Here is a 23,201-nt window from a genome sequence, read left to right on the forward strand (position 1 = left end):
GTTTTTCGGATCTTTGTTGTGGAGGGACGGCGTTGTGCTTCTGCCTAGACCGCCATCTTGCCCAACATCCCCTTTATAGGTAATCTTCACCATAACTTTATTACTAGATAGTATTCAAACACACACAGTTTATAGAGCATGGTGAAGTCAGTAGGTGGCAGAAATGAGATTTGAACCTCGTGGTTTCTCAGGCTCAAACTCCTACTCTGTTTGCATGCCCCAAGCAGGAGCCATGTGTTTTTTGAGCAGTAGTCAGATCATAACATCTTGTTGTTTACAATTTTCGTCTATCCCAAAATGTAGGATTGTTCTACAACCAGCTCTGAAACGAGAAAGATTCTGGGCTCTGGATGGCTTGTGCCCAGAGCCTTTCAGCAAAGCTCTGATTAAATCTAAGAAAGAGAGCTGAGCCAGTGAACGTGCGGAGGGTCAGCAGAAGGTTTTCTCTCCACAAATGGAAAACCTGGGAGAAGAAACCTTTGGTGCAGCTGCTATACTTCAAGCATCCTGGGCAGATTCTTCAGAGCTGCTGCCGCTGCCACTGCAGACAAAGGCCTCCACTGCAGCCTGGAAGATTCCCTTGAATCTGACCCTGTGGACCCATTCCAAGTTTGTTGTTGTGTGCTGTCCATTGGTTTCTGACTCACAATGACCACATAGGGTTTCCTGGGCTGCCCTATAGAGTTTCCTAGGCTGCCCCATAGGGTTTCCTAGGATGTAATCTTTATGGGACTAGATTGCAAGGTCTTTTCTCCTGCGGAGACTCTGGTGCTGACCTTTTGGTTAGCAGCCAAGTGCTTAACCATTGCACCACCAGAGTTCCTTCATTCCAAGCTAGGGGGCACAAAAGGAAGTAAACAGAGAGGAGTAGGACCTAGGAGGGGGTTAGGCTGACAAGGAAGAGTGAAGGAAATAGATCAAGGCTCAGAATATGTGTGCAAACTCAGGGCTCATTCACAGGCTCTTGTGATCCCCAGAGAACATACTGCTGGTTTGGGGAGGAGTCTGGTTTTTTCCTGCATCATGTTAAGGAAGTACCCTTTCCTAGTACTCTTCTACTCCTAAAAAAGTACTAAAAAAAGCCTAAAAGTTTTTCTTTTTTTTGTGCTTTTTGATTGTAAATAATTGGATGTTGAATTTTATTAACTGGACTTTCAATATTGAGATAGTTATATTAATGTTTTCCTTTGACCAATTGAAGAGATGAGTTAAGTTAAAATTTCTTCATAATAAACCATTCTTGCATTTCTTAAGTAAGATCTAGGAGGTTATGATGACTCATTCATTTAATATACCACTGGATACAATTAGTATTTCATTTAAAGGTTTTAGTTTTTCATAATCAGTGAGATGGGCTTATACTTCTGAAAAATCAGCCGCTGAAAATCCTATGGGGCACAGTTCTACTCTGACACACGTGGGTGGGGTCGACATGAGTCAGAGCTGACTAGATAACACTGAATTGGTTTTTAGATAGTGAGGGGTAACAAGCTCCAAGGAATTAGGCATCTGAAAGTCCAGAGGGGGGAAAAGGGAGGCTTGTGCAGCAAAGACACTTTCCTCAAGCTCTGCTGTTTCCAGGGTGGAGACAGTGTCCACGGGAGGCCTGGTATAGTGGGAAGAACAAATTGGTACAGCTCTGGCATTTACTAGCTGTGAACCCCAGGCAAGGGCCTTTGTGTCTGCTGGCATCAGGGCGCCTCGCTCACCCCATGACCTATCTCACTTTTAGATTTGCTGAAAGGGAGAGAAAAGCAAACCCAACACCTTGCCCTTGTCATTCCTTTCAGGAACACCTGCAGGAGTTGCTATGGCAACGGGATCCTGTAGCCCTGCTCTTCTCTGCCCCAGGCTTATTAGCTTCTTGCTAGCTGTTAACCACAGTGCTATGAGTTGTGGGGGCCAGAAAGTTTACCAGAAAAGGGTAATGGCTGTGTAACTTCAGGACTCCTTGGTCCAGGAGGAGACCTTGAGCTGGCATATCCCAAGGGATCCAGGTCACTGGGATCAGTGCAGTTGCTCAGGCCCCTCAGCTTATGGGATGAGTTTGTTGGACAGGGGTGCCACAAGCTCTAGGTGGCCTTTTGGCCTCCCAGGAGCACTTTTTCACTCTCCCTGGGTGTACAAATAGCGGTCAGAGTTCGGGACCAGAAGTCAGATTATTCATTACTGTCTTCCCTTGCAACACACTTTACAGTTTACAAGGCCTTACCTCTAAGTGGGTTCAAACTGTCAACCTTTAGGCTAATAATTGAGCACTTAACATCTTGCGCCACCCTGAGACTCCTGGATGGATTTTACCTATTGCCGTGGAATCGATTCTGACTCATAATGGTCCTATAGCACAGAGTAGAACTGCCCCATAGGATTTCCTAGGCTGTAAATCTTTACGGAAGCAGACTGCCACGTCTTTCTTTCGTGGAGTGGCTGCTGGGTTCAGACCGCCCACCTTCAGTTAGCAGCTGAGTGCTTTGACAACTGGGGGCCAGGGCTCCTGGATGGACGTTCCTAAAATCACATGACAAATTGTAAAGAATATATGGTGTGATGTATGTATGCGTGTGTGTGTATGTGCGTGTGTGTGCAAAAGAAAGATAAACAGAGAGGCAGAGAAAAAGAGAACATCCATGGTTTTCTCTAGATTCTAAAAAAAATCCAGAAAGGTTAAGAAGCACTACGTAAGAAACTTTTGGAGGGTGACATAAGTGACTAGATTCACGACATGGAGGCACCGGAAATTATGTTCAGTAAAGTTTGTGCCAAGCACTGAGCAGGTGCGTAGAGAGATGGCTGTGCCAGCGTGTGGACTTGAACTTGGTTGCACAGGCCAGTGTAGCCTTTTATACACAGATAATCAGAGCAAAACAGAAACCAGCTTTGCACAGGCAATCTTCCACCCCTCTGCCCAAAACCCCTCCTCCTACCTAGTCCAGAGGTCCCATCTCCTCACCTGCCTGTAGGAAAAGGCCTTGGATCATCAGAGAGTCCAGGGACCCCCACAGAGCCACTATTCCTGGGGGCAGCACAAACAATGACATCTTTCTCAGCATCACTGCCCACCCATGGAGAACAGCCTTCCCTTACCTAGGCTGGCTCAGTTCAAGCAAACAAAAAGAACTGAGGATGCAATATTTTCGAGCAGGAGATGGTTGCTTTTTATGCCTGTCAAGCGTCTAGTGAGATTCAGAATAAAATCCACCACTGTGAAAGAGAATATGAAATAAAGAAGCTTTTATCACCCTGGGTTCTGCCTTGTTGGAGATACTTACCTTTCCATTGTGAAACATAAACCTTCTGTGTGTCTTGGCACCAAGAAACGCCTGGTGATGAGTTGTTGATTTCTTCTCATAGACCATCTGGGCAACAAAGCCAAGTTCTGTAGGAATGCTTACCCAGTAGAAAGAGAACAGAGAAAAGGGTTGCAACTTTTTCAACACTCAGGTTTATGCATGTATGGCAATTACTTCTGCAGGAAGAAGAAGGAGGATTTACTACGTCTAGAAATGCAGAGCCTTGTGAATATTGTGCCGTAAAATGCAATGTCCAGAACATGGCCTGGTTCTGAAGTCGGTGGCTCTTCTCTCCGGAGCCCTCGTAAGACACCATGTGCTGCCGGATTCAGAAGAGGGGCATCTGGTTGTCCCTCCAAGCCACAGGAAAATGGCACCAGCTTCCAGCGGAAAAATCTAACGGGACAGGGATGTCCTCAGCTGTAAGGGTGGTAGTTTGGGAAACTTCCTACCATGTTGGATTAGATGGAAACTAGAATCTCTCTTGCTTTACGTAAGTCCCAGTTGTTGTTAGCTGCCATGGAGTCGGCCCCTGACTCGTGGAGACCCCATGTACAACAAAACAAGATGCTACCCAGTCCTGCACCATCCCCATGATCAGTTGTGGATTAGACTGTTGTGATCGATAAGGTTTTCATTGGCTGATTTTCAGAAGTAAAATGCCAGGCCTTTCTTCCCAGTCTGTCTTAGTCTGGTAGCTCTGCTGATACTTGTTCAGCATCTTAGCAACACACAATTCACCACTAACAGATAGGTGGTGGCTGCATATAACGTGCATTGGCAAGGAATCAAACCAGGTCTCCTATATGGAAGGTGGGATCCCTGGGTGATGGTTAATGTGCTCAGCTGCTAATGGAAAGGCTGGAGGTTCATTCCACCCAGAGGCTCTTGGGAAGAAAGTCCTGGTGATCTAAAAAATCAGCTCTTGAAAACCATATGGAGCACAGTTCTACTCTGACACACATGAGATCACCATGAGTCAGATTGACTTGACGGCATCTAGTAGTTTAAGTTCTGGAGCTCTCTTCTTTTCCAACTAAATATCTGTTAAGACTTTCTGATAAACAAGTTCTTGTTGTTGTTGTTAGGTGCCATCAAGTCAATTCCAACTCGAAGCGACCCTATGTACAACAGAACTAAACAGTGCCCGGTCCTGCGCCATCCTCACGATTGTTGCTGTGTTTGAGCCCATTGTTACAGCCACTGTGTCAATCCATCTTGTTGAGGGTCTTTCTCTTTTTCACTGACCCTCTACCAAGTATGATGTCCTTCTCAGGGACTGGTCCTTCCTGATAACATGTCCAAAGAAAGTGAGACGAAGTTTCACCATCTTCCCTTCTAAGGGGCATTCTGGCTGTACTTCTTCCAAGACAGATTTATTCATTCTTCTGGCAGTCCATGGTATATTCAATCTTTTTCGCCAACACCATAATTCAAAGGCATCAGTTCTTCCTCAGTCTTCCTTATTCATTGTTCAGCTTTCCCATGCACGTGAGGCAACTGAAAAGACCGTGGCTTGGGTCAGGCACACGTTAGTCCTCCAAGTGACAGCTTTGCTTTGTAACACTTTAAAGAGGTCTTTTGCAGCATATTTGCCCAATACAATGTGTCGTTTGATTTCTTGAGTGCTGCTTCCATGGGCATTGATTGTGGATCCGAGTGAAATGAAATCCTTGACAACTTCAGTATTTTCTCCATTTATCATGATATTGCTTACTGGTCCAGAATAGAAGCTCTTGTCAGAGATCCAGGGGAAGGGAATTAACAAACATTTGTTGAGTTTCTTCTATGTGCGGGTCAAGCTTTTAGGTATGGGCATACACGTTTTTATCTAGAACTTAAAATATTCTGGGAGGTAAATATTTTCATCCTCATTTATAGATGGAAAACGGAGTATTAGAAAGACCAAGTACTTGCCTAAGGGCACTCAACTAGTTAAGTGGCAGAACCCAAAAGTTAGTGCTTTTTTGCTGTATAGTGTAATATTTTATAAATTTCATTTCTCTTCAGCAGCAAATTTGTAAAATCTTAGAGCATTGTACTTAGGAATCACCCGATCCAACTATCATCTTCCTAGTGTAGGGGTCCCTGAGACTGGGAGAAGCAGCCTCTGTTTACATGTTTTCTCTGCTCCATCAATGGACAAGGAGCGCTTGTGGCCCAAACAGTTAAGCGCTCAGCTGCTAACTGAAAGGTTGGCAGTTCAAACCCACCCAGCAGCTCCACAGGAGAAAGACCCAGAGATCTGCTTCTGTAAATATTATAACCAAGAAAACCCTACGAGGCAGTTCTACTCTGTCACATAGAGTTGCTATGATTCAAAATCAACTCGATGGCACGTAACAACATCAATGGATAGACTGGGTTGTTGGAAAATTTATGTATAGCCCTATCTGACACTAGATGGTGTCCATGGGAAGCAGTGCTAGAACTGAAATGAACAAACAGGAATAAACACAGGGTTGGTTTGGTGACTTGGGATCGGGTGGCTTCTGAGGTGGGAGGAAGGACAGCCCCTGTGTCAGGCAGGGTAGAGACAAAAGTTTTGCTGAATAGAATGGGTGCCCAACAAGTTCTTGCTGAATTGACTTTTCGTGGGAGAAAGTAGAAGGGACACAGTAAATTTGACTGAAATGAATTCATGTCCCCAGAAACCCAGAAAAATTTCCAGTTGGAGCTCTCTGTAGCACAATGAGGCCATGGGCTAGAAGTTACAGCTAAGAAAACCTCAGACCACGACCGAGTCTGTGCAGCCCCAGTGAGGAAAATAGAGAAAAATAACCCTGTCCAGCTGCAGCGTCATCTCCCACACAGAGGCCCCTGGTGAATGGCCCTGGTGACCTTGTTCCAAGTCCAGCAGTGAGTTGGGGAAATAATGTAATGAAACTCATTTCCATCAGTCAACTCCTTTAATTAGGTGGGGAATTTCACCAGCTGTCTCCGTGCCCAGAGACTAACCCATGTATCATTTTCCAAACTTGGAATAAACCAAAATAAAGATAAGCCAACTTCCAACCTGATACACTAGCCTGGCTTTGATGTTTTAAAATAATCATTATGATTGAATGAGTAGTTTGAGTAATAATCTGTAAGCTGCATACCAGGGCTGGCATGACATGCTTCACAGCACTTTATTTCTATCCAGGCTTTGAAGTGCGGGCATCAAATGCTGCAGTCTGTACAAAATGCTGCTAGCATCAGGAGTCCTTTATTTCCAAGCTCCTAAAATCTTAATGATAACACACATTAGTACAGCACTTTTTAGTTTATAAAGTTATTGTATGGACATTATCTCATTTAATTTATTACTTACAACCTCCCTGTAACTTGCAACCTCCCTATAAAAAATTATTCTTATTCTGCATACCAGGAGGCCAAGGTCTAGAGAAGTTAAGTGAATTTCCCAAGGTCACCAGGTAGAAGTGACCAAATAGGTCACTGAATTCGGGTCTCACTACAGACCCCATGTTCTTTTCACCATGTGGCCCATTGACTGAGAGCAGGAAGCTCGATTTCAGAACCTGAGCTGTCTTATTCATCTAGTGCTGCTATAACAGAAATACTACAAGTGGGTGGCTTTCATAAACAGAAATTTATTTTCTCACAGTTTAGGAGGCTAGAAGTCTGAGTTCAGGACACCGGCTCTAGGGGAAGGCTTTCTCTCTCAGCAGGCTCTTGGGGAAGGTCCTTGTCTCTTTTCAGCTTCTGTTTCTTGGTTCATTAGAGATCTCTTGTGGCATGACATCCATCTTCCCCCATCTGTACTTGCTTGCTTAATCTGCTCTTTCATATCTCAAAAGAGACTGATTTAAGACACAGGCTACACTAATACTGCCACATTAACATAACAAAGAAAACCCATTCCCAAATGGGATTGTAACCACAGGTATAAGGGTTAGGATTTACAGCACACATTTTAGGGGGACACAATTCAATCCATAACAGCACCGTTACTGAAACATCACGATCCTAAAATCTTAAAAATGGAAACAACCTAGACACTACCTGGTCCAACTTGGCTTGGCAACATGGTGTTCACTTCTAGAATAAGGCTTGGCAGGTGCAAATGTTAGTGTTTAGTCGAATACTTCTAGATGGGTGCTCGCTCTCAGAGAATCCCATTGTGGTATTGAACAGCTTGGATCATCTGAAAGTTTAGGCAAAATCTGCTTCCATATTCTGCCTGTTTATAGGAGCCTGTTGTCACTGCAGGAGCAACATGGACTATGTCTGCCCCTCCATGTGCAGCCTTCAAGGGAGAGCTGCACATTCTAAAGGGCCATGGCTCTGTGATAAACAGAACGGACTCCACCTCGAATCGTTGCTAAACATGTATTTTACCAAGTGAAACAAGCTCAACTCTGTCCATAGCATGTTCCTAATGTGAGTTTGGCGAGATCACTGTCACTGACCATACTCAGGCACCATCTGGCTAACTGATAGATTTTTGCCAGGAGTTTCCTTCAAGGTAACTGAGCTGATACTTCTAAATTTTTGCCTGCCCCCACTTTTGGAAATCATTATCGGTTTTTTTTTGTTTTTTTTTTTTTACCCGAAGTGGCTCTGAAGACCCTGGCAATTTCCTTCAGCATCTTGGTGTATAACCTAATGGGCCTAGAAACTCACTTTCACCAACTGTGTCTCTCATCATTTACTGTCTTACTGTGAATTTCAATCCTAGCTATTTGTTCTTCTCTCTTCCTTTGCTTATATAAACACTATTTTCATTATCGGAAAACTTGGAAGTGAAAGGAGGAGCTGCTGTAGGCTCTGGGACATTCCTCAACTGTATACCTGCCCCTCTTGTTACAAATGGAACTAAAAGGCTCCTTTGTTATTGTCTAAAGCAGGAAATACATGGTTGTAAGGAATGTCAGTAAGAACCAGTTGCCATTGAGTCAATTCCAATGCATGACAAATTTATGTGTGTCAGAGTAGAACTGTGCTCCATAGGATTTTCAATGGCTGATTTTTTGGAAGTAGATTGCCAGGCCTTTCTTCCAAGGTGCATCTGGGTGGACTTGAATCACCGATCTTTCAGTTAGCAACTGAGTAAGTTAACTGTTTGCACCACCCAGGGAGCATAGACACGCAAATTTACTTCTAAGAGGGCTGCCTAAAAAAGAGAAAGATCTTGTGGAAGCCAAGGCAGAGATGATCAGCCAGGCTCTAGAACTGTTGGCCACCCAAGGAGCTCATACACCTTTACTCTGGCACCATGATCATTTTGGCTCAGCTATAAACTCAGTAGTATTCTGTGTCTCTTACTTCAAACTCTCAAAAGGAAGAATCAGATTTGCTCAGTTCCTCTGGAGTCAGTGGTCTACCTTGGTCCCTTCAGGAGACAAGGACAATTTCTCTGAGGAGTGGTCCAGGCAATGAAGTGCTGATACATCTCTGGTGGAGGTATCTTTTGGCTGAGATGGTCTTCTGTTAGGTGAACCTCGGCTCACTACTTTTCAACATACTTAGTGCCTTCAGACTATGTGAAGTTAATATATATGTAGCAATCTCCTTGTCCTCTGTAATCCTGGGAAGTTTCCAGATTTTGAGACCCTGGAATACGGAGCTTTTATTTGCGATAAAAGAATTTGGATGTTATGTAAAAGTCACTATAGGATGAAAGGGAGACTCCAAAAGGTGACCTCACTTGCCTGAGGGCACACAGCTTGGAAGTGGTTGGAATTAGGGCCTGAACTCAGACCTTTCCAGTCTTCTTTCCCTGCACTGTGCATGCCCTCTGAGCTCACACTTGCCCCTCAGCCACCCATCCCAGTCCTTGTTGAGTCTTCTATCAAGGCAGGCAAGTTCTATCTTCACTTTATAGACAATTGATAGTGAGTCTTGGGGCTGTGTGTAATGAACTTGATTGGCTTTGCTCTGACAAAGCCTGTGCCCTAAGACCCCTCCAGCAAGGTCAAACAATGGACTCGGAGCCTCTAGAATTAAAGTTTGTGACACCAACCATAAGCCCTTGAAGGAGCTTGGGGAACAAAGGGGCCCTGGGGCAGGAGGGGTCAGGAAGGATTCCTGGAGCAGGTGAGCTTGGGGAAAACTGACTATAACTTGCTGACCAGGCAAACAACCACCCCGACTAAACGCTCAGCACCAGCTACACCATCAGTGCTCAGGAAACTGGAGTGAAAGGGGGCAAGACTTTGAGTCTAAGATGGTTTCCTCTTCCCTGATGTGGGAGGCTCAAGCAACAGATTCTACCTTGGTTGTTTTATCTGGTTACTCTGAACTAAAACAAATAAATTAACCAAACCTCTAGGCTGCAGGTTCTATTTTTTGAATTCCTTGTTTTCTATTTCTCACTTCTTGTGATGAGGCTGGGATTTCAGGCTTTCTTTCAAACTAGTCTAAAGTTAGAGTTAGGCATGAGCTGGGGGCCTAACAACTGCTCTCGTGGGGAACTGTGGGCCTCTTGGCTTTGCAGCCTCGTGCTTATTGGGGAATGTTCCTTCCTTTTGTGAGACCAGGCTTATGGCCCACACAAGCCAGGCGTCATCTCCTTGGGTTAAGCCTGTCTAGCTTTCAAAGCTCAGGTTGAGTTCCCCTTGTTCAGAAAGCCCTCAGCCATAGCTGCGGCCCACACACCCCTGAGTGCTTCTACATTCTTGGCCCTTCACCTGAGATCTACTCTGGGGCAGGAATGCCCTCCCCCACCTCTTTACCTCTCCATCTTGCTCTCCGAAATTCAGGTCATGCCCCACCTCCTCCTGGGGGCATTTCCAGACACACCCAGATTGGGTTTAGTGTTCTGCTCATTGCCTTCTCAACAACCGAAGTCCCCATTGCAGGAGACCCTCTCCCCCACTGGACATGACCTCCTTGGTGGCAGGGACTAGGTCTGACCCCCCTGTTAGGTCCCCAGTAAGGGTACAATGCAGGGAACACCAGCTGTGCAATAAAGGTTAATCAAAGTAGTCTCTACTTGTACGCATGATGAATGTTGTTCATGTCAATATTTGATTGTTTCCTGGCTGTCTCACATACTGGTCACCTCTCCCCAACTAAATTAAGGGATTGGGGTAGGGAGCATGTCTGAGGTTTCCCTGCATCCGTCCCGCGCGCTGCTCAGAGCTGAGCACCACAAGGGGCTCAGTTCTTTAAATGAACATTTAGAGTCTGAAGACACACACCTTTGCCTGTACCTCTTTTACAATCCGTGTTTAGCCCATTTTCAGACCTCAGGTAAAATCTGCCAGGTTTCTCCTGATCTGAGCCTGCTGTCTTCTATTTAAACTCAATAGGAGACCAACAAATGGATTGTTTGCTCCTTATTCACTCATGAAGTGATGCGATAATTATACCTCTCTGCATATGCAGCAACCACGGCATGCTTTGCATGCTACATAAATGGGAGGCAATGAGTAAACGGTCCTCGGAGCTGCCTTTCTGAGGAGAAAGGGGGAAATTGCCTTAAGTTTATTTAGTCCAAGGGATCAATCAATCATAGACCCGAGTTGGAAGGGGCCTGATTGTCTTCCAGGCCAGTCTTCTCTCCAGGCAGAAGTTTCCTGGAACAGCCCCATCAGTGCCAGTCAGCCTCTGTGGGCAGGGAGCTAGCAGCACAGCCTCCATTCCTAGCAATTTCCTCCTTCTTTGAGTCCAAACCTGCCTCCCTGAGACTTCTCCCCATCTGACCTTGCTCTGTCCTCCAGGATGGCCCCACAACAAGTTGGTTCCCTATGCATACAACAGGTCTTGTGATGTTTGACGGCAGCCTCCTGTGAGTCTTCTCAGTTTTTAAGTGCATACAATGACAGGATATTACCAAGAGCCTCTGACAGGCTAGGTGCTGGAGGGACAGACACCCTCTCTGCTCTGAGAGACACACATGCAGGCAGTCGGCTCTACTACAGGTTGGGAGGAAGGAGGTACTTTTGCAGAGGTCTGAGGGCCTTGCCCCTTCCTCTGCTGAGGGCCCACAGCACCCGACACAGAGCCCCACGGTCCCTCTGAACACATTGTGCATAGGAGCTGTCACTCTCTCCTCCCATCAGTTTCTGGCAACTCCAATGAGGCCCACAATGCAGAGCTTCCTGCTGGACCTGGCCCAGGAGGAAGAAGGTCAGACTTGTCCCATGTGTTCTTCCACATGGCTCTGTGCTCTGTGGAGCACTTCCTGTCGCTCCATGTTCCTGGGTTCTCACTGTATACTGGGCTCTGGGTAACTTCGGTGGGTGTATAGGCATTTCATCAGCAAGGCTTTCTCATAGAGCAGGTCAGGATCCTTCTCCTCTGTCAGCTCCTTTCATTCCCAAGGCCAGTTCTTAGGCCCTTCGAACAAGCAGATCCTAGACAGCTTCAATCCATCCCTTTACAACTGAGGATGCTGGATTTATATTTAGTTGTTGTAGTGTGGTGGCTTGCATGTTGCTGTGATGCTAGAAGCTATGCCACTGGTATTTCAAATACCAGCAGGTTCATCCTTGATGGACAGGTTTCAGCGGCGCTTTCAGACTAAGACAGACGAGGAAGAAGGACCCAGCAAGCTATATCTAAAAAAAAATGACCAGTGAAAACCTTATGAATAGCAGTGGAACATTGTCTGATATAGTGCTGGAAGATGATCCTCTCAAGTTAGAAGGCACTCAAAATATGACTGAGGAAGAGCTGCCTCATCAAAGTAGAGTCAACCTTAATGATGTGGATGGAGTAAAGCTTTTGGGACTTAATTTGATAATGTGGCACGACTCAAAATGAAAAGAAACAGCTGCAAACATCCATTAGTTATCAAAACGTGGAATGTATGAATCTAGGAAAATTGAAAGTTGTCAAAAATGACAGAGGATATTTCTACACATGCATATGTATGTGCTGCAAATATATCCATGTATATAGTAGAGCACATAGATTATGAAAACTTCCTAGCCATAATCAAACACCTGTCCTCGAAGCTTGAGGGCTTAGGACCATAGTCTCAGGGGACATGTAGGTCAATTAGCATAACACAGTCCATAAAGACAATATTCTACATCCTGCTTTGATGAGTAGCAACTGGAGTATTAAAAGCTGGCTAGCAGCCATCTAAGATACAACCATCAATCTCTTCCTGTTTGGAGCAAAGAAGAGTGAACATCAAAGTCTCAAGGAAGCAATTAGTCCAAAAGACTAATGGACCACATGAACCACAGCCTCTTTTAGCCTGAAAACAGAAGAACTAGATGGTGCCCAGCTACCAGTATCGATCACTCTTATTGGGATCCCAGTAGAAGGTCCTGGACAGAGTGGGAGAAAAATGTAGAACAAAATTCAAATTCATGAAAAAGACCGGGCTTACTGGTCTGCTAAAGACTGGTGGAACCCCTGAGACTATGGCCCTTAGACACCCTTCAAACCTGGAATTGAACCCACACCTGGAGATCACCTTTTAGCCAAACAATAGACCTATAAAGTGAACGATAACAGCTGTGAGGAACGTGCTCCTCAGAATAATCAACCATACCAGACCAAAAGGGCATCACTGGCCCAAAAACAAAGTTCAGAAGGCAGGAAGGGGCAGGAAAGATGGGCGAAAGGAAATGGGGAACTTAGGGAGGAAGGAGGTAGAGTGCTGTCACATTGAGAGAATTGCAACTAATGTCACAAAACAAAATGTGCATAAATTGTTGGATACGAAATTAATTTGCTCTGTAAACTTTCACCCAAACCATAAGAATTAAAAAAAAAAAAAATCTATCCTGAAGTACAACACTGTCAGTGAAAGGATAATATCCATACGCCTACAAGGAAGACCAGTTAATAAGATTACTATTCAAATCTATGCACCAACCACTAATGCCAAAGATGAATAAATTGAAGATTTTTACCAACTTATACAGTCTGAAATTGATCAAACATGCAATCAAGATTCATTGATAATTACTAGTGATGGAATGCAAAAGTTGGAAACAAAGAAGGATCAGTAGTTAAAAATTATGTCTTTGGTGATAGGAACGATGCCAGAGATTGCATGATAGAATTTTGCAAGACTAACAACCTATCCATTGGAAATACCTTTTTTTCAACGACATAAACAGCAGCTATACACGTGGACATAGCCAGATAGAAAACACAGAAATCAAATCGACTACATCTGTGGAAAAAGACAATGGAGAAGCTCAGTATCATCAGTCAGAACAAGGTCAGGGGCCAACTGTGGAACAGACCTCAACTGCTCATATCCAAGTTCAAGTTGAAGCTGAAGAAAATTAAAACAAGACCACATATCCAAAGTACGACCTTGAGTATATCCCACCTGAATTTAGAGACCATCTCAAGAATAGATTTGATGCATTGAACACTAATGACCATGACCAAAGACCAGATGAGTTGTGGGATGACATCAAGGACATCATACATGAAGAAAACAAAAGGTCATTAAAAAGATAGGAAAGAAAGAAAAGACAATAATAGATGTCAGAGGAAACTTGCTCTTGAATGTAGAGTAGCTAAAGATAATGGAAGAAATGAGGAAGTAGAAGAACTGAACAGAAGATTTCAGAGGGCTGCTCGAGAAGACAAAGTAAAGTATTATAATGAAATATGCAAAGACCTGGAGTTAGAAAACCAGAAGGGAAGAACACTCTCAGCATTTCTCAAGCTGAAAGAACTGGAGAAAAAATTCATTCAGTATTGAATGATGCAGAAAGCATCAAAAGAAGATGGAAGGCATATACGCAGTAGCTGTATGAAAAAGAAAAAGAATTGGTCAACATTCAACCATTTCAGGAGGTAGCATATGATCAAGAACTGATGGTACTGAAGTAAAAAGTCCAAGCTGCACTGAAGGCATTGGTGAAAAACAAGGTTCCAGGAATTGAAAGAATACCAAATGAGATGTTTCAACAAATGGATGTAACACTGGAAGGGCTCACTCATCTATGTGAAGAAATTTGTAAGAGAGGTACTATGCCAACCAATGGGAAGAGACCCATATATGTGTCCATTGCAAAAAAGATTGAGCCAACAGAATGGGGAAACTATCGAATAATATCATTAATATAACAAGTAAAATTTTGCTGAAGTTAATTAAAAAATGGTTGGAATACATGGACAAGGAACTATCAGAAATTCAAGCCGTATTCAGAAGAAGACATGAAACGAGGGTATCATTGCTGATGTCAGATGGATCTTGACTGAAATCAGAGAATACCAGAAAGATGTTTACCTGTGTTTTATTGATTATGCAAAGGCATTTGACTGTGTGGATCATAACAAATTACAGGTAACATTGCAAAGAATGGAAATTCCAGAACACTTAATTGTGCTCATGTGAAACCTGTACATTGACCAAGAGGCAGTCATTTGAACAGAACAAGGGGATACTGCACGGTTTAAAATCAGGAAAAGTATGTTTCAGGGTTATATTCTTTCACCATATTTATTCCATCTGTATGCTGAGCAAATAACCTGAGAAGTCGGACTACATGAAGAAGAATGTGGCATCAGGATTGGAAGAAGGCTCATTAACAACCTGTGTTATGCAGATGGCACAAGCTTGCTTGCTGAAAGGGGAGAGGACTTGAGGCACTTCCTGATGAAGATCAAAGACCACAGCCTTCAGTATGGATCACACCTCAACATAAAGAAAGCAAAAATCCTCACAACTGGACCAATAAGCAACTTCATGATAAATGGAGTAAATACTGAAGTTGTCAAGGATTTCGTTTTACTCGCCTCCACAATCAACACCCATGAAAGCAGCAGTCAAGAACTCAAACGACGTATCGCATGGGGCAAATCTGCTGCAAAACACCTCTTTAAAGTGTTAAAAAGCAAAGATAATCACTTTGAGGACTAAGGTGCACCTGACCCAAGCCATGGTATTTTCAGTCACCTCATATCCATGTGAAAGCTGGACAATGAATAAAGAAGACCGAAGAATTGATGCATTTAGTTACAGTGCTGGCAAAGAATACTGAATATACTATGGACTTCCAAAAGAATGAAAAATCTGTCTTGGAAGAAGTACAGCCAGAATGATCCTTACAAGGGAAGATGGTGAGACTTTGCTTCACTTTCTTTGGACATGTCATCAGGAGGGACCAGTCCCTGGAGAAGGACATCATGCTTGATAGAGGGTCAGCAAAAACCAGGTGGACTGACACAGTGGCTGCAACAATAGGCTCAAACACAGCAACGATTGTGAGAGCGATGCCGGACTGGGCATTGCTTCGTTCTGTTGTACACAGGCACTATGAGTCGAAACTGATGGCACCTACCAACAATAACCTTTTTAAAATCACCTGTGTCAGGAGTCTGTCTGCTGCAGTATATCGTCACAAAGATCCCCTCTGGTTATATAGAAAACGTGCATCACATTTCATTTTGAAATCAAATTTAACTCCAAGTGACATCTATTAAATATCTATTATTCAATACATATTGAGCTTGAATATATGTTATTATTAACTAATATTTTAAAGTGATACTATGTACTGTTGTTATTGTTAGCTGCTGTTGAGTCAACTCGGACTCATGGCGATCCTGGAAGCTGAGTAGAACTGCTTCACAGGGTTTTCAAGGCCATGACCTTTCGGAAGCAGATCGCCAGGCCTGTCTTCCAAGGTGCCTCTGTGTGTGTTCAAACTGCCAATCTTTTGGTTAGTAGTCGAGTGGTTAACCGTTTGTGTCACCCAGGGATTCCTAGTATGTACTAGGCAGAGATTTAAATACCCTAACCCACTTTGTCCTCACTACAACTTTGTGAAATAGGTATTATTGTTATCACATTCCACAGATAGGGAAACTGAAGCACAGAGAGGTTAAATAACTTACCTAAAGTCACACAGCCAGAGCAGTATAGCTGAGACTCAGACCCAGGCATTCTGGCTCCTGACTTTGAAATCTTCATTACCACTTTCTACGGCTCCATGGCGACAGTGATGTTTGTCCGTTTTATTCAGAGCTGCGCGGCCGGCACTTAGAACGCTATCTAGTTTGTCCCGTTGCTGTTGTGTGCGGTCGAGTTGATTCTGACTCACAGTGACCCTGGAGGAAGACGAAAACAACAGGACAGAGGAGAACTGCCCCATAGCATTTCCCAGGCTGTCATCTGTATGGGAGCAGAAGATGGCCAGGTCTTTCCGCCTATGGAAGAAAGGTCAAACCACCAAACTTTTAGTTAATAGCCAAGCACTTAATCATTGCACCACCAGAACTCCTTCTAGCTCGTCTTAGGCATGTGACAAAGATTTGCTGGCTGAGCAAACAGATGACCGAATAAATGAATAAGCGGTCTCTCCAACTGGGGAGCCGCAAACAAAGGGCTGCCTTAGGTTTCTTGTTGTTGTTAGTTGCTGTTGAGTTGGTTCCGGCTCATGACGACCCCGTGGGTGCAGAGTGGAATCATGGGGTTTTTGAGGCTGTGGCCTTTTGGAAGCAGATTGCCAGGGCTTTCTTCTGAGGAGCCTGTAGGAGGGTTTGAACTGCCAACCTTTCAGTTAGTAGTCCAGCGTATAACCATTTGTGCCAACCAGGAACTATAATTCTCACGCTCGCGCATATGTCAGAATCTCCTGGAAGGCTTGTAAAAGCTCAGATTGCTGGGCTGCAGCCCCAGAATTTCTGACTCAGTAGGCTAAGCTTGAGAATCTGCATTTCTAGAAGTTCCCAGAGGCTGCTGATGCTGCTAGTCCAGGGACCACATTTTGACAATCACTGATTTAGAATAAAATTCCACTATACTTTTGCAGCCAGAGAGGGAGCAGGCAAGAGTTCAGGCTGCAGTAAGAAGGAAGGAGACCTGGTGTCTGGCTTTGCCACAGTCCAGACAGAGGCTGGGCCTTGCCTTGGACACTCTCGTTTATGTGGCCAGTTGTTTGCACCAGGCAGACAACTCTCAGCAGCCAGGACCAGCAGCCACAGCTGTTCCTGAGCCCTGTAAGCGGCCAAGTGTCCACTGGATTGCCGGATTGAGCAGAGATTAAATGAGAACAAAAACTCCCATTTATAAATTACCGCTAAACACTAGGCGTGGATATAGATACACACGCACACATCTGCGCATATTTGCCGTAACACCGTATATGCTGTCCTAAAACTCCTTGGTTTCTACAAAATTGCATACTAAAAATCACAGGGCTTATGGGAAAATAGGGTTAAAGGCAGACCATGAAAACCAATAAAAACTAGTAATAAAACCACCAGGAGAGTTAAATCGTCACCACTGTTTGCACCCAGCAACACAAGTCATCCATTCTTGGTAGCCTTAAACCCTGTGGTGTGAACAGTCCCCTTTGAGATTAGATTTTGAAGGGTACTCGCTTCTGATAGAGATTTTTTTTTAACCCAAATTAAAAATCTGATCTTGGATGTAGCCTTCTTCATTAGTCCACTGTTTTAATACAGGGGATTATCTCCATTAATGGCTTCACAGATAGCTTAACCTTGTAGAAAGCCTTAGCAGTTCTAGTAGCCTCTAAGTCAGTCAGTACTTGCAGTAAAGGAAGGCACTTCTGTAAATGTTCAGCTTTCTTCTTAAGGCCTTCACATATTGCTAAGGCCTTCTCTTTAATTGTGAGAAAGCTTGTTCCCCACCACTTCAAAACGATGTGCTAAAAACAGATCTCATGAACCAATGCGCCTGTCATGGACTGAATTATGTCCCCCCAAAAAAGTGTGTATCAGTTTGGCTGGGCCATGGTTTCCGGTATTGTGTGATTTTCTTATATGTTGTAAATCCTGCCTCTATGACGTTAATGAGGGAGGATGGGTGGCAGTTGTGTTAGTAAGGCAGGACTCAATCTACAAGACTGGATTGTGTCCTGAGGGAATCTCTTGAGATATAAAAGAGAGAAGTGAGCAGAGAGACAGGGGGACCTCATACCACCAAGAAAGCAGTGCCATTGGACCCTGGATTCCTGCACAGAGAAGCAGAGCCTTTGAGCTCAGGAAGGTTTGCCAAAGGCAGTCAGCACACAGGCAATAAGGGACTGGGAGCAGAAGGGCACTTTCTGGAAAGTAGTCACACTACACAACTTGTGGCACTGCGTCTGCATGTGTGTTATGGATGAATTTTGTCTCCCCAAAATATGTGTTGAAATCCTAATCCCTGTACCTGTAAACATGGCCCTGTTTGGAAATTAAGGGGATTTTCTTTACGTTAATGAAGTCATATCAATGTAGGGTAGATCCTAAACCTAATCACTTCTGAGTTATAAAATGAACAGAATAGACACAGAGATACACACAGAGGGGAGAGGAAGATAGATGGCAGAGACACTTGCATCTACAAGTCTAGGAACGCCAAAGATTCCTGGCAGCTACTAGAAGCTGAAATAGACAAGGAAGAACCTCCCCCTGAATTCAGACTTCTGGACTCCTGAACCGAAAGAAAATAAGCTTCTGTGGTATGTCTTGTGGTATTTCTGTTCTGGCAGAACTAGGTAACTAAGACAATGTGTGTAGGGGAGTGACTGTTGTGAGGGCCCTGAAGGCCAGGCCAAGGAAGAGACACCAATTTGAAAAAGGGCAACTGGGAGGGATACAACCTCACCCTGTGATCATCTGAAGGGCGGCAGAGAGGCAGCCTGGATCTGTGTGACCTCAAGGGCAGAAGAGGCTCATGGGCGGAGTGTTCATCCAATGACCTAAGCTTGAACTCTTACCTATGTTCATAAGCTGTTTAGGCTTGTCCTGAATCTCACGTACAACTGACTCTTCAGTTAAACCATAAGAGTCTCAGGATCAAAACTTCACTCCGTTAATCTATGTCATATTTTTCTTGACCCCTGCCATATGAAGGTAGTGAGCCAAAGTCCAGACTGATCCCAACTCTGTCGCTTATTAGATGCATGACCACAGGCTCTCTGAGCCTCAAATTTCTCTTGTAAAATAAGGATAATAATTCTGATTTCACGGAGTTGTTGTGAGACTTAAGTGGGATAAGTAATTCTGGAAGAGGGCTGAGCACATGATCAAGCCCTGTGGAAGACACAAAAGGTAGACAACAGCAGGAGGCTTCCAGAAGCTTCTAATCTATTTGGGGTGACAATACACACATTGAAAGCAGAAAATAATCATATACACATTTCAAAGTGCCAATGAAATAGCATAAAGAATGCCTTGTGGATCAGTTTGCTTCCTCCGCAAAACTGGTGCTCAAAATTATTTGTTAAGGGAGGGTAAGATGAATGTTTAGGTACCCATTTTCTCAACTTCTAATTATAAAAACTATCAGAAAAATGGAGAAATGGATCTTCTAAAGTTTCAGCATTTTCTTTGTTCTCATCTGTGTGCCTGATATAGATTCAAAAGGTAAAACAAGGTTACTCTTAAGATATCTTGAGAGTTGGTGTTTTTTCCAACCCACTGAATGCTCCTCATGTTCCCCCTCCCTCATCGTCTTCCCAGATTGAAGGCTAGAGTTTGTGTGAGAGGGAAAACGACAGGAAGCTTTTACAGCCAGCATCCTGGGAATAGCCCCACAGGAGAATGGGATGTAGCAGCATGCATAAACCTGTATTTAGAGTTTCTAGCAAGACCTAGCAATATGACTAACTCAGGAAGAGTGCCGATCAGCAGAGCTGGCAGATGGCTCCTCAGAATAGTAGGTGGCCAGTGAAGCGTTCCCTCAAATATTTGCCTGTCAGCCTTGCCCAGGTGAGCATTTTTAGCTCTTCAATAAATTGTCCCTCGGTGACAGTAGCAGCTCAGCACTCCTGACGTCACCCGCAGGAGCCTTATTTGGTTTTAATGGGCACGCATTTCTGGCTGGGAAATGCACATACTTTTCCCGGATGTGACATTCCATTTGCTGTTCTCATCCCACACACCTGTGCCTCTAGGCAAAGCCAAATGCGCCTGTCCCAGGTAGAGACTGACAAACAGCCAGGCCGGATGGCTCTCAATGGTTCTATTATCTCCTTCCTGCTGTGGTGTCTCTGGGTTCCCCTGATTGTTAGCACATCTGAAAATGTCTAAAGGCTAGGCTGCTGAGAGTGGTTACCTCCAGCGTGCACGCCTCTCGGCGTTTTCTGAATATTATCATTTCTGAAGCATATGTCTCCCAACACATGGCTCAAGAAGAATGGGTATTCCATATTCAGTGATTGTAGGTGATTTCGGATTTATTCTCTGACACGAATTTAGTGATTGTTAATGTCACGGACTCACACTGTTTTTAAATATGTTCATGACTTCAGAGTTAATGGGAATTTGAATTTCAAGAGCTCGTTATTTCTCTTTCCAGGAAAGGAAAAAATCAAAACATAACCATACAGACGTAATAACATCTGCTGGGTTGATACAGTGCCTAACATCAGCCACGTTTCATTTGAGCTCTTCCCTAGCATCCACTGCCTCTTTCTTGTTTCTCAAAGGGGTATTATCTGGAAAAGCAGATGCTGGTTTTGAGTTCTAATCTCTCCACTTTGCCTGAGTACACAAATTGTCCCTATTATGAAAAAAATTGGTTTTGCTGATAATCAACAGTATGTTGGCATTGTACATAAAATATCTTGGTTCTATATAACAATGAATCTAAAACCAAACCTGTGGCCAATGAGTCAATTCCGACTCATAGCGACCTATGGACAGTAGAACTGCCCCATAGAGTTTCCGAGGAGTGGCTGGTGGATTTGAACTGCTGACCTTTTGGTGAGCAGCTGAACTCTTTACCACTATGCCACCAGTAGCCTTTATAAAACCACCTCACAAACACTTTCACCAGCTTCAGCTTGAGGAGTTAGTTGAAATGATTTAAAACAGAATGACATCATCTCAGGCTCTTAGAATGTGGAGTTAGAAACAGACTAAAAGAAAAGTTCCTTCAACCCAACTGGAATGGAGTAGAAGAACAGTGGAATCAGAGGCCTGTAGCTCTGCCACTCTCTGGTGGTATATCCTGATGAGACCATGAGTCTCTCAGCTTCAGTGTTCTCATCTGTAAAATGGGGATGATGATTACTACCTCTTGGGGGAAGTTATGAGGATTAAGCAAGCTAATATGTGTGAAAGCACCAAACTCAGAGAAGACACTCCCTAAATGTGTGCTGGGTTTGAATACAGAAAAGCTCACAATAGAGGTTTGCACCAACTCAAAATTATAGACAGTGGCAGAAGGAGAGAGAAAGGAAGGAGGGAGGGAGAGAGAGAAAAAGAGGAGAGAGAGAGAAACGGACTGATTTATCCAGAAAAACCCCAAAGAAAGATATTTCCTCCAAAAGAAATATTTTTGCATAGAAAGAAGATCATTTCAGATTGCATCAGAAATAGTAGTTCACATTGATTAAATTCTTAATCAAGCCAGACCCTGTGCAGCTTCTTAGAGAAGAATCCCCCTCTCTTCTTCCTGGGGGTGGGTGTCAGCCTGCCTGCAAGTGAAGACTCAAGAGCTTCCCTGAGAAATATTTCTATTTTCAACCTTAATATGAATGTATTATACAATTTAGTGCTTAAAACAGCCCTATGTAGTAGGAGTATAAGATTAAATTAATTTTAATGTTAAATTAAATCCATTTTCACATTCATTTTTCACTTTGTTTCTAGATTACTCATGACTACCTTTGAGGTGGCAGTTAAAAAGTTATGGTAGCAGATACATCTGCCTTGAGGACTCCACCTAGTGTTATCACCTTGGATCATCTGGGATTCCTACGGGATTTGCCATTTGATCATTGAAGGCATAGCTGAAATTTAAAAATAACAATTTTATTTGAATAGTGTTTTTTTTTTTTTTTATATTTCCCAATGCTTTTGTGTATACAAATTTACATAACCCTGAGCAAAACCATGTGTCTTAGTCAGCTAATGCTGCTATAACAGAAATATCACACGTTGATAGCTTTAACAAACAAATTTATTCCCTCACAGTCTAGGAGGTTTGAAGACAAATTCAGGCCACCAGCTCCAGGGAAAGTCTTTCTCTTTCTCTCAGCTCTGGGGAAAGGTCCTTGTCATCAATCTTCCCTTGGGTCTAGGAGTTTCTCAACACAGGGACCCTAAGTTCAAAGGACACGCTCTGCTCCTGGCTTTTCTTTCCTGGTGGTATGAGGTCCCTCTCCTCTCTGCTCACTTCTTTCTTTTATATCTCAGAAGAGATTTACTCAAGATACAACCTAATCCTGTAGATTGAGTCCTGCCTCATTAACATAACTGCCTCTAATCCTGCCTCATTAACATCATAGGGGTTAGGATTTATAACACATAGGATAATTACATCAGATCACAAAATGGAGGACAATCACACAATACTGGGAATCATGGCCTAGTTAAGTTGACAGACTTTTTAGGGGGACACAATTCAATCCATAACACCATATAAGATAGTATTATTTGCATTTTCAAAGGAGGTGGCTGAGACCCATAGAGGTTAGATGACTTGCTTAAGGCCATCAAATGATGAAACTGGGATTGGAACCAGTCTTCTGATTTGGTGTCCACTTCTCCTTCCACTGTATCCCAGTCACTATTGTTGTATTACAAACCTCCCCAAACTTAGTGATGTAAAATAACAACCCTTATATTATGCTCACAAATCCTGTGTGTCAGGAATTCGGAAAGGTTATAGTGGGAAGGGATTGTTTCTGCTCCATGCTCTTTGGGGCCTCAGCTGGGAAGACTGGAAGGTTGGGATAACTTGATATCTGGGGGGTAGAATTTTCTGAAGGTGCACTCACTCATCTGTCTGGTAGTTGAGGCTGGCTAGTTGCTGGAACCTCAGCTAGGGCCGTTGGTCAGAGCATTTACACATAGCCTCTCCATGTGGCTACTTGGGCTTCCTCACAGCATGGTGGCTGGGTTCCAAGAGCAAGTATTCCAAAATGAACTGGGCAGAAGCTGTATCACTTTTTTTTTTATTTTCTTTTTTTTATTGTACTTTAGATGAAGGTTTACAGAACAAAGAGTTTCTCATTAAACAGTCAGTACACATATTGTTTTATGACATTGGTTAACAACGCCATGACATGTCAACACTCT

This window comes from Trichechus manatus, unplaced genomic scaffold, assembly GCF_000243295.1.
Source record: "Trichechus manatus latirostris isolate Lorelei unplaced genomic scaffold, TriManLat1.0 scaffold00023, whole genome shotgun sequence".
Taxonomy (NCBI): Eukaryota; Metazoa; Chordata; class Mammalia; order Sirenia; family Trichechidae; genus Trichechus; species Trichechus manatus.